We start from the raw sequence: 9,836 nt of genomic DNA on the forward strand, positions 1-9,836 counted from the left end.
GCGCCGCAGAGGGGTGCGTGGGGGACGTGGGAACCTGCAGGCAAGGTGGGATAGTGGCTGCTTTGGGGAATCTGGAGGAGCTGGGTGTGGTCACTGTGCCTGCTGGCGGGGAGTAGACAGGATGTTCTTCTGCCGTCCCTCTGCGGCCATAGCCCTCCCCAGCCTTCTTGGATGAATTTTAGGCAGATGTGCAGGATGGGACATTGAGGACCAAGGAGGAGCCTGGAGCCTGGAGCCTGGACAAAGGCAGGAAACTGAGCAGAGGAGGATGGGGTGAAACCGCTGATAACAGCGTCATAGAGGCCGAGTTTGAGGTGGCAGCAGACTCCTGGGTAGGTTTCTTGAGGAATTAAAGAAGGGAGGAGGAAGAAAACTTGTAATACTTGTTTGTGATACATGTTCACATCTGCAAAGAAAACAAACCTCAGTTTTGGAGTCAGACAGATGTGGGTTTATAGTTATTTAATAAGCTTCCAAAGCCTCAGTTTCTTTGTCTGTAAAATGGATTAGCAATAGGGCTGTTTTTGTGTGATGGGCGTATTTCAGAGCCTGGCACGTATGGCTCAGGAAATGGTTGATCCTTAGCCCTCCAAATCCCTAGAATGTAATTCCATCTCCCACAAGAGGACAGGCCTGGAGGCATGGATCTAACCCCACAGAGGTTGGGGACAGAGGCTGGGGCGGTGGGAAGTCCACGGGGAGGGGGACGGAGCATGAAGAATAAAGTCTTGGGATTGAACCTGGAGATGGCTCACCATCTGGAGGAAGTGACAGGGAGTCCAGGAAGCTGCCGGTAGAGAAGGAGGAGAACCAGGACTTGCCTCTGAGTCCTGGAATCCACATGCAGGTGTGAATCTTGACAACAATCCTCATTAGTAATAATGATAACAGGAAGCACCTGCAACACAAGCTCAGCAGGGTCCCAGAGTCAGTCTGCCGATAAGCTGCCAGAATCCGCAGGGTGGTCCCCCCCGGGCCAGGGTGTGCCCTTCCGTGCTCTTTCCTGGCTGCCAGCCCTCAGTTCCTGGCACTCAGGCCCCCGTCAGCCTCCCTCTGGCCCCAGGACTCATTGTGGTACCCTCTGTAGCCCTGACTTTGACAACGCCCCCCAGGAGGAGGGTCCTTCCTGAAAGGTTACCACACTGCTTTCCCAGAGCTGAGGAGGGACCTTCCTGGCAGGGGGCGCACAGATTTTCTTCATCGTTTTGTGAAGAATTCATTCAGCCTAGAAGTGAACTTCTTCAGCCCAATCTAGGCCCCACCTCCTGCTTGCCTCTGGCCTGGGAAGCCTCCTCCTCTCAGTCCCCTCAGATGCCCCCTGGTCTGCCCACCTCTTCGGCCTGGATGCCACCTGCCGCCTGGTTGCTCTTCCCTGCAGTCACTCACCTGCACCGGCTCCCGTGCTTCCCCAAACGCTGGGGTTTGGGCTCCAAGTCCCTGCTCCAGCCCCCACCTCACCTCAGCCCTTTACCAAGCTGGTCTATGAAACTCCCCTACCTGTCTCTCCTCCTCTTTCTTCAGAAAGACAGACAGGCCTTACCCTGTGCTCTCATCCCAGTGTCTCCCCTGCTCCGAGACAGGTGTGTGTTGTCCTTACTGTGTCCTGGGAGTGGCCGGTCGTCCTCCCATCTCCATCAGACTAGGCTTCCCCTGAGGGCAGGGGCCGAGTCTCTTCCCTTCTCAACATCTGATTTCTTGAGAGCTGAGAACGTCTCTCTGCGGTGGCCTGTCCTAAAATGAGTGCGGTGGATGAAGTTTGTATTAGAGACTCTGCCCTCAAATTAGGGTGATGACAATAGCCAATGCCTGTGGTTACCTCAAGGCCATGCGATGGAAAATGCCACGTGTATTCCCACCAGATCCCCCCTCAGAGGTGCCTGTGAACCCTGCCCTCCCCAGGTGCGCTCATCACCTGGGGAGCAGAGTCAGCCAGGGCCCAGGGAACAGCCTTGCCAGTGCTCCAGGCCTCCCAGGGGTAGGGCGAGCTCAGTGCTGCAGGACAGGTCATGGTTCCCCCGTGCCTTTGACTAACAGACTCTGTTGGAAGCTCTTTCCTATCCCGCATGCAGGCTTCTCATTCACAGTGTACTAAGGACTTACAGGTACGCCACGTTTGTGATCACTGCCATGAAAACATTGAGCAACAGGTCCTCGCTCAGGAGCCTAACCTGCTATGACAATGTCGTTCCTGTGGGGAAGGCTGGTCTGTCTTTTCAGTAAACATTAGCGTTCCTGAGACGGTAGCACCCAGTCTGAGAAAGTGAGGAATGAGGATGGGAATAAGCTCCTACCCAGCGCCCCCTCTCTACCTATTTACCTAAAACCTGCATGCCCATGATACCCACATTTATCCACCCAGGCCAGCCCTCTCTCCTGCATTCCACACTCACCTACCTGCTTAGATGTTTAACAGATGTCTGAAACTTCACATGTCCCAGACACTGCCTCTACCCACCTATTGTCTTCCCGTCTCAGCTGATGGCAACTCCGTCCTTGTTCAATTCCTTTTTCCCTCTCATCACTCCCCCATCACATTCACTGGGTCAGGAGGCTGAGCAATATATTGGGTTGAATCATAGGAAAATTGTCATTTTTGTAAGTTTAAAAATAGATAATTTCATCTGATTCAATCTAGTAATTTAAATGTAAGATGACGTGAGGAAGAAAATTCATCTCCTCTGCCGCCCTGACTCCACCCCATGTAGATTGTTGAGGGGAAGCCCCTGACGCTCTCTGAGGAGCCTTTCCAAGCAACAGGGGCACTGACTTGGCCAGGAAGGCTCTGGATGCTGCAGGATGGGGCATGAGGTGGGTCAGATTCAGAGGGTTGGTGTGGGGAGCGGCACAGGCCAAATCCTGGGGCCAAGAGAGCCCAGGTGCCGCTTGTGGGAGGCTGTGAGCAGCAGGCCAAATCCTGGGGCCAAGAGAGCCCAGGTGCCACTTGTGGAAGGCTCAAGTCCTGATGATTCAGGTCCAGCCCGTGGACGGCACGAGGCGGCACGAGGCTGGTAGCGGCACGAGGCACACCAGGCCGAAATTTTCCAACTGCAAGCTTCCTTTGCCCCGCCTCCCTGCCTGGCCTATTTAAGCTGTGAGCTCAGCAACAATAAACGAGACTTGATCAGACTCCTGTCTTGTCTCCATTTCTCACGTCTCCTGCCCATCCATCCCCACTCCCTCCCTTCGGGCCCCTGTTGTCGTCCTGCAGGTCGGGACAGGTTGGGGTCAAGGACATTTCTCCACGGTTACCGAAGCAGTTCCATCGCTCCCTGCCATTCTGAACGTTGGCTCCTGAATGTTTCAGGACTTTCTGGAGCTGGGCAGGCAGGATTCAGTGCAGGTGGCCGAGAAGCTGACCAGGACACCATGGGCCCCACCAGTGCGGGCTGAGGGTGTGCGGGAGGCCCTCTTGTCTTGCAGTCCCTCCATCCCCAGGTCCATGTCGAAGGAGCTCTACCAGCATCCACTTGGTTGCAGCCACATCCCAGTTGTCCTTACAGGGGGTGGAGTCAGGGCAGCAGAAGAGACGACTCTTCTTCCTCACTTCACCTTACATTTAAATTATTAGATTGAATCGTATGAAATGACTTGTATTTGAGTATTTTAAAACTTACAAAAATGACAATTTTCATATGATTCAACCCAATATATGGCTCAGCCTCCAAGTATTTGTTCCTTTTAAAGCCCCTCTTCCCTGATAGCTAAGGACCAATTAACTTCTGACTTCACCCTGACACCAACTCCTTCTGTATTTCCGGGTTTGGTAAATGGCACCTCCATCCGCTTGGTTACTCACGCCAGAGACCTCATCCTTCACTCCTCCCTCAACCAAGGATACCAAGTCTTGTCTCCTCTTTTCTAGCTCCTAGATACGTACTGAAGTCGCCCACTTCTCTCCCTCTCTCTCCCCATCTTCATTCCAAGCTATGACAGTTTCTTCCTAGGATTCCTGCGTTAACTTCATTTCCCTGCCCTCACTCTCCGCCCCTTCAATCCATCCTCCACATAGCCACCAGCCTGATCTTTTAAAATGCGAGTCTGCTCATGTCATTTCCTGTCTTAAAGCTCTTCAGTGGCCTGCTTTTACATTTATAATTAACTTTTAAATTTCTCCATGTCCTATCAGACCCTGTGTGATCTGACCTCTGCCATCCTCTCCTCCCAGAGTCCCTCCTGCTCACTGCCCTCTGGCTCTGGGGACCTTCCCTCAGACGCTCACATGGGCAGAGATCTTTCCAGAAAGGCTTTCATGGATGCTCATTCCCAGCATGGCTCCTGCCCCACTCCTTGCTTTGCTGACTCGGCCTCTCCCCAGCGGTCGCAGCTTGACCATCCTTCCTCAGGGGGCCCTTCCCTGTCCTCCCACTAGCTATGTTTTGCTCCCTTGTTATTCCGGCTCTTGGTTTTCAGCTATTTTCTTCCACAGAGCTTAGCACAGCTTTAATTAAACATTTGTGTTCATTTGTACAGTGTCTGTCTCTGCCTGACTAGTCTGCAAGCTTCATGAATGCAGAGACCCGCCTGCCGTGCCCACAGCTCTATTCCTAGTGCGTCTGGCATGGGGTGGGCACTCACTAAAGATGTGCCGAAACCATGAGTGCTGTGGACCAGCAGATCAGTCCTCCAGGAAATCAGGGCCGGCTGTCCCGAGCGTTAACTCCAGGTCCATGCTGCTGTGCTGCTTCTGAGCTGCAGTGAGAGCTGGGGATTGCTCTTAGTCATGGAGAAGGTCTCAGGTTCGGGGGGTGGGAGAGAATGATGATGGAAAAAGTCCAGTGGGAGGGGTCCCCTTATTGAGGCCCACCCATAACATTTGTCATTATAAATTGAGCTAACATAATATTATTATTATTATTATTTTTTTGAGACGGAGTTTCGCGCTTGTTACCCAGGCTGGAGTGCAATGGCGCGATCTCGGCTCACCGCAACCTCCGCCTCCTGGGTTCAGGCAATTCTCCTACCTCAGCCTCCTGAGTAGCTGGGATTACAGGCATGTGCCACCATGCCCAGCTAATTTTTTGTATTTTTATTAGAGACAGGGTTTCACCATGTTGATCAGGATGGTCTCGATCTCTCGACCTCGTGATCCACCCGCCTTGGCCTCCCAAAGTGCTGGGATTACAGGCGTGAGCCACTGCGCCCAGCCAAGCTAACATATTATTACATAAAATATGTTCCATCCTCCTAGCTTGACAATATACCTTCAATGACCTGGAAGGCCAGGTTTGGATTCAGACATCTTGGACTCTTTAGGGTTTCATACCAGAACTCCCAGCATAGGAAGAACTGGCTCCCTTGCCCAGGCCCTTAAATCAGACCCTTTCTCCTCTCACCTGCAGCTCCAGCCCACGCTGTGAAGAGCCTTGTGCCCACACCTGTGCACATCCCGGGCTTCCTCCACGCCTTATCACAAACTGCCCCTCAGCTACCCTCAGACCCACCCAGGGTACACACAGGCATTTTAATCCATCTTCGGTGGGATGAACCCAGGAAGGAGGCTCCAGAATTCCCACTTGTCTTTCTGAAGTGTGATCTAAAAGGGGGAGAGGGAGCTTCAGGTGAATGCACCTACGGAGGAGAGCCAGGGCTGCCCTTCTATAGCACAGTCCAGACCAGCAGCCTTCCTGCCCTGGTGTGGGTGTGATGCCGTCTGTGCTGGCGTGGCGTCCTGGGGCGATTGGGTAGGGAATGGACCGACAGGCTTCTAGATGAAGCCTCTAGAAGAATAAATGCTCCATTAGCAGCTGTGTGGCACTGGCAGAGGCTGTGGCTGGTGACTCCGGCCTCTGGTGTAGGTTTTCCTCGGGTGGGTGCATGGATGAGGGCTCTGCCTTCTCCTGACTGCCCAAGCCTCAGGACACCAGGTAAGCCAAGAGCCTCAGGCCTCCCCCTGCACTTCCTGTCCTCCTGGGAGTGGCCGGGGCTGCGGTCAGTCCTTCTGCCATCTGTCTCTCTCACATCCTCATGCGGAGGCACCCCTGTGTATGGGATCTGTGCTCAGTGCTCAGGAGGAAACCAGTGCTCTGGGTGTGTGTGTGGATTATTCGGGATTTTCTGGGACTGCGAGGCTGTCAGATTGTTAGCAATGAGGGGCAGGAGGGATCCCAGGTATTTCTGAGAAGGGAAGAGAGAGGGCCAGGCCACCAGCTGGTTGTGTCTGCTTTGCTGGGGGGTGGGAGCGGGGGTGGTGGTTCCCCGGCCTGGGAGCAGGATTGCAGTGAGTATGCTGGAGCTCTGAGCACCTCCAGTTAAGCCAGCTGAAGGTGGGCGTATGGTGAGTGGGTCCGCCAGCAGACAGAGCTCCGACCTCTTCATTTTCTCTCTGGTTAGACTGACTTTAAAGACTTTATCTGACTTTGGAAGACTCCTGAGGAGTCTTAGCAGGCCCAGCCAGTGGGTACAGGCTTGAAGACCAACAGGATGGGCTGGCAGAGCGGACAGCATCAGCATCTCAGTCCAGGCATCCCAGCCAGGACCACCCCAACCACTACCAGGAGGATGAAACCAGTCCCTAGCCCTTGTGAGTGGCTCTCCCTTTTCTGCACCATCTCAATGGAAATCTGAAGACAAGCTACCAGCATGCAATGTCCTGGTGTCAGGGAACACAGTTAAACAAAAGTATGACGCTGCGGTGGGAAGGCCAGAGCCAGGACACCACCATGCCATGCTGTTTTCAGTTTCTGCCACCTGAAGTTTTATTCCCAGGCAGGGCCTTCTCCTTTTACCATTTCTCCTGGGGACCTGACTGGCTGTCATTGGGGACCGAGGTCTTAGAGGCCAGGAGGTGCCTTTGAGCTCATGCTAGGGGTTGTGTCCCTGTGAACTCACTGGAATCCTTTGTAGACACATTGCTTTCTTACCAGTCTATGAGCTCTTTGAGGGTGGGGCTTTTGAGGGTGATGCTACTGTTTAACAATTCCTGTATCCCAGTTTGTGCTGACACATAGTAGGTGCATTGTACGTGCTTACTGAATGGACAGATGGGTGCATTTCCTGTTCTACAGATTCCTGTTCAAGCTTTGTTTTGTACTTTCTTTTGTTAGATCAGCAAACGCTTCTGCTAAGATGTCCTATAACTCCTCCCTACCCCATCAAAGAGGAGGGACCTTGGCCTGAAGAAGCAAGTGAGCAACTGGGGAACAGAAAACGGGACAGAACTATTTTCGGAGGCCCTGAGGCATGCGTCCTCAAGGCTACCTGTCTTGGTCTTTTTGAGGCTTGGGTAACATTTTCCTTGGTTCTCTGAGTTACTCACAGCTTTCTAATCCATTTCTTCTTTTCCTTTAGTTAAAACCAGAGTTAGTTTCTGTTGCTTGCTTCCAAAGACCCTTGACTGATAGAAATGTTTTCCTCTTATTTTTAACTCTTCTAAAGAACGTAAAAGTTTTACTGACTGTATGTATTATATTCATGTGTTTGGCTGATTTGCTGGGTTTTTTTTTTTTCCTGGTAATGGGATCATCACTTCCCATCAGTCTCTTATCAATTCTGATACCTTCCTCAAGCAACAAACTATAAAACAAGGCACAAGAGGAGAAGCTAGAATATGTTGTCTTTAGAGATATCACGGCTTTTTTTTTCCTGATACCCTAGCAGAATCCTTTCATTGGCCTCTTTTTTTTTTTTTTTTTTTTTTTTTGAGACAGTTTCGCTCTTGTTACCCAGGCTGGAGTGCAATGGCGCGATCTCGGCTCACCGCAACCTCCACCTCCTGGGTTCAGGCAATTCTCCTGCCTCAGCCTCCTGAGTAGCTGGGATTACAGGCATGCGCCACCATGCCCCGCTAATTTTTTGTATTTTTAGTAGAGACAGGGTTTTACCATGTTGACCAGGATGGTCTCGATCTCTTGACCTTGTGATCCACCTGTCTCGGCCTCCCATAGTGCTGGGATTACAGGCGTGAGCCACTGCGCCCGGCCATTGGCCTCTTTTGACTCCCCGTTTATTCATTCATTCATTCTTTTTAATTCTTAATTTTAATTATTCCTTTTAGAGATGGGGTCTCACTATGCTGCGCAGGCTGGTCTTGAACTTCTGGCCTTGAGTGATCCTCCCACCTTAGCCTCCTTAGTAGTTGGGACTATGGATGTACACCACAGTGCCTGGCCTTTCTTTCTTTAATTTATAATTTATTACTCTAAGTCTCTAGTTTACAGTATTGCTTTGAGATGGTTTCTGCTTAAGCAGATTCATTGAAACAGTTTGCTTCATATTTGGATTTTTCCACTCGTCAGAACATTCTTCCATGGTAGCATGGTGCAGTAGAAGGGACTGGACTGATTTAGATAATCTAAAGGTAATTCTGACTGTGCCACTAATTTATGTAATTTCAGAGGAGTGATATTCTCTTTGAGTTTCGGTATCCACATGAGAAATAAAAAAAACTTGAACTGAGTAACCACAGATTTCCTTCCAGCTTTAAGGTCCTATTATTCATATGAGTCGGTATCTGCGTTTTAGTGATATGCTCCATTGGCCCCAGTTACAGTCTGTGCTTACGTGATAGCCCTTCAAATATTTGACAACCTATGCTCCTCCGAGCGTCTTGTTCTAGCCTCAATATAACCAGTTTCTGTAATCATTTCTCATATAAGATTTTTAGACTTTTCACCATTCTGGTCATTCTCTTTGGGACACTCCAGTTTTCCAGTGTCTGCCCGGAAGTGTGACTTCAAGACCTGAACCCGGGCTGGTTGCACTGTGGGAGTCTCCCCATTACTTACCCATGTACTCAGCCTGCCCCTCCTGGCAGATAATGTTGACTAAGGCACAGCCCGAGGGGAGGCAGCCACTACAGCTTTCCTAGATCTAGGGCTAGCTATTTTCTTGTCTTTTTTGAGGCCCTTCCTTCAGGCTGTATGCAGAACAGATGCAAGCAGCCAGAGAGCCAAATCTGGAAGGAGATGGTGTGTCCTCTGAAGATCAGTAAGTAACCAAGAGTGATTAACTGAACAGGTGCTAGTTTTTTTTTTTTTGAGACAGAGTTTAGCTCTTGTTACCCAGGCTGGAGTGCAATGGCGCGATCTCGGCTCACCACAACCTCCGCTTCCTGGGTTCAGGTAATTCTCCTGCCTCAGCCTCCTGAGTAGCTGGGATTACAGGCACGTGCCACCATGCCCAGCTAATTTTTTATATTTTTAGTAGAGATGGGGTTTCACCATGTTGACCAGGATGGTCTCGATCTCTTGACCTCGTGATCCACCCGCCTCGGCCTCCCAAAGTGCTGGGATTACAGGCGTGAGCCACCGCGCCTGGCCCGGTGCTAGTTCTTAATACACATGGAAGAAAGATTTGCCAGAGGTGGCCTTCATGTTTGCAGCAGTTTTGGTTGTTTTTCAATCGCGAAGGGGTCTTGCTCTGTTGCCCAGGCTGAAGTGCAGTGGTACAATCTCGGTTCCCGCAGTAGTTTTTAAAAAAATGAGGCACTGAATGTTCATGTCTCCGTTGATGAGAAAAATGTCCTCTCTTTTCTTTTGCTATGCCCCTTCCCCCACCCATTCTCTCTGACATCGTGTCTCATGAGCCCTTTGCCCTAGCAGCTCTTGTATTCGTCCTTTGTACAAGAGAACGGACGCAAAAACTGTCGCTCAAATGAAAACAAGGGAGAGCAAAGGAAGATCTGGAGAGGACTCTGGCCTGACTGCGAGCACCTGAAGGGTGTTCTGGGAGGAGTCGGATATTTAGACTCTCAAGGGGTTCTTTCTGTCATCCTAACTCCAACAAAGGGGCATTACGAAGACCCAGAGGATGCGGCCCCAGGCCGTCTCTCTGGACCCTTCCCCACTCCTTCCCTTGTTTGGATCCAGTCCCTCTGGCCTCCACTGTCTTCTCTGCAA

The sequence above is a fragment of the Saimiri boliviensis genome, chromosome 19 (genome assembly GCF_048565385.1).
Source record: "Saimiri boliviensis isolate mSaiBol1 chromosome 19, mSaiBol1.pri, whole genome shotgun sequence".
NCBI classification, from domain to species: domain Eukaryota; kingdom Metazoa; phylum Chordata; class Mammalia; order Primates; family Cebidae; genus Saimiri; species Saimiri boliviensis.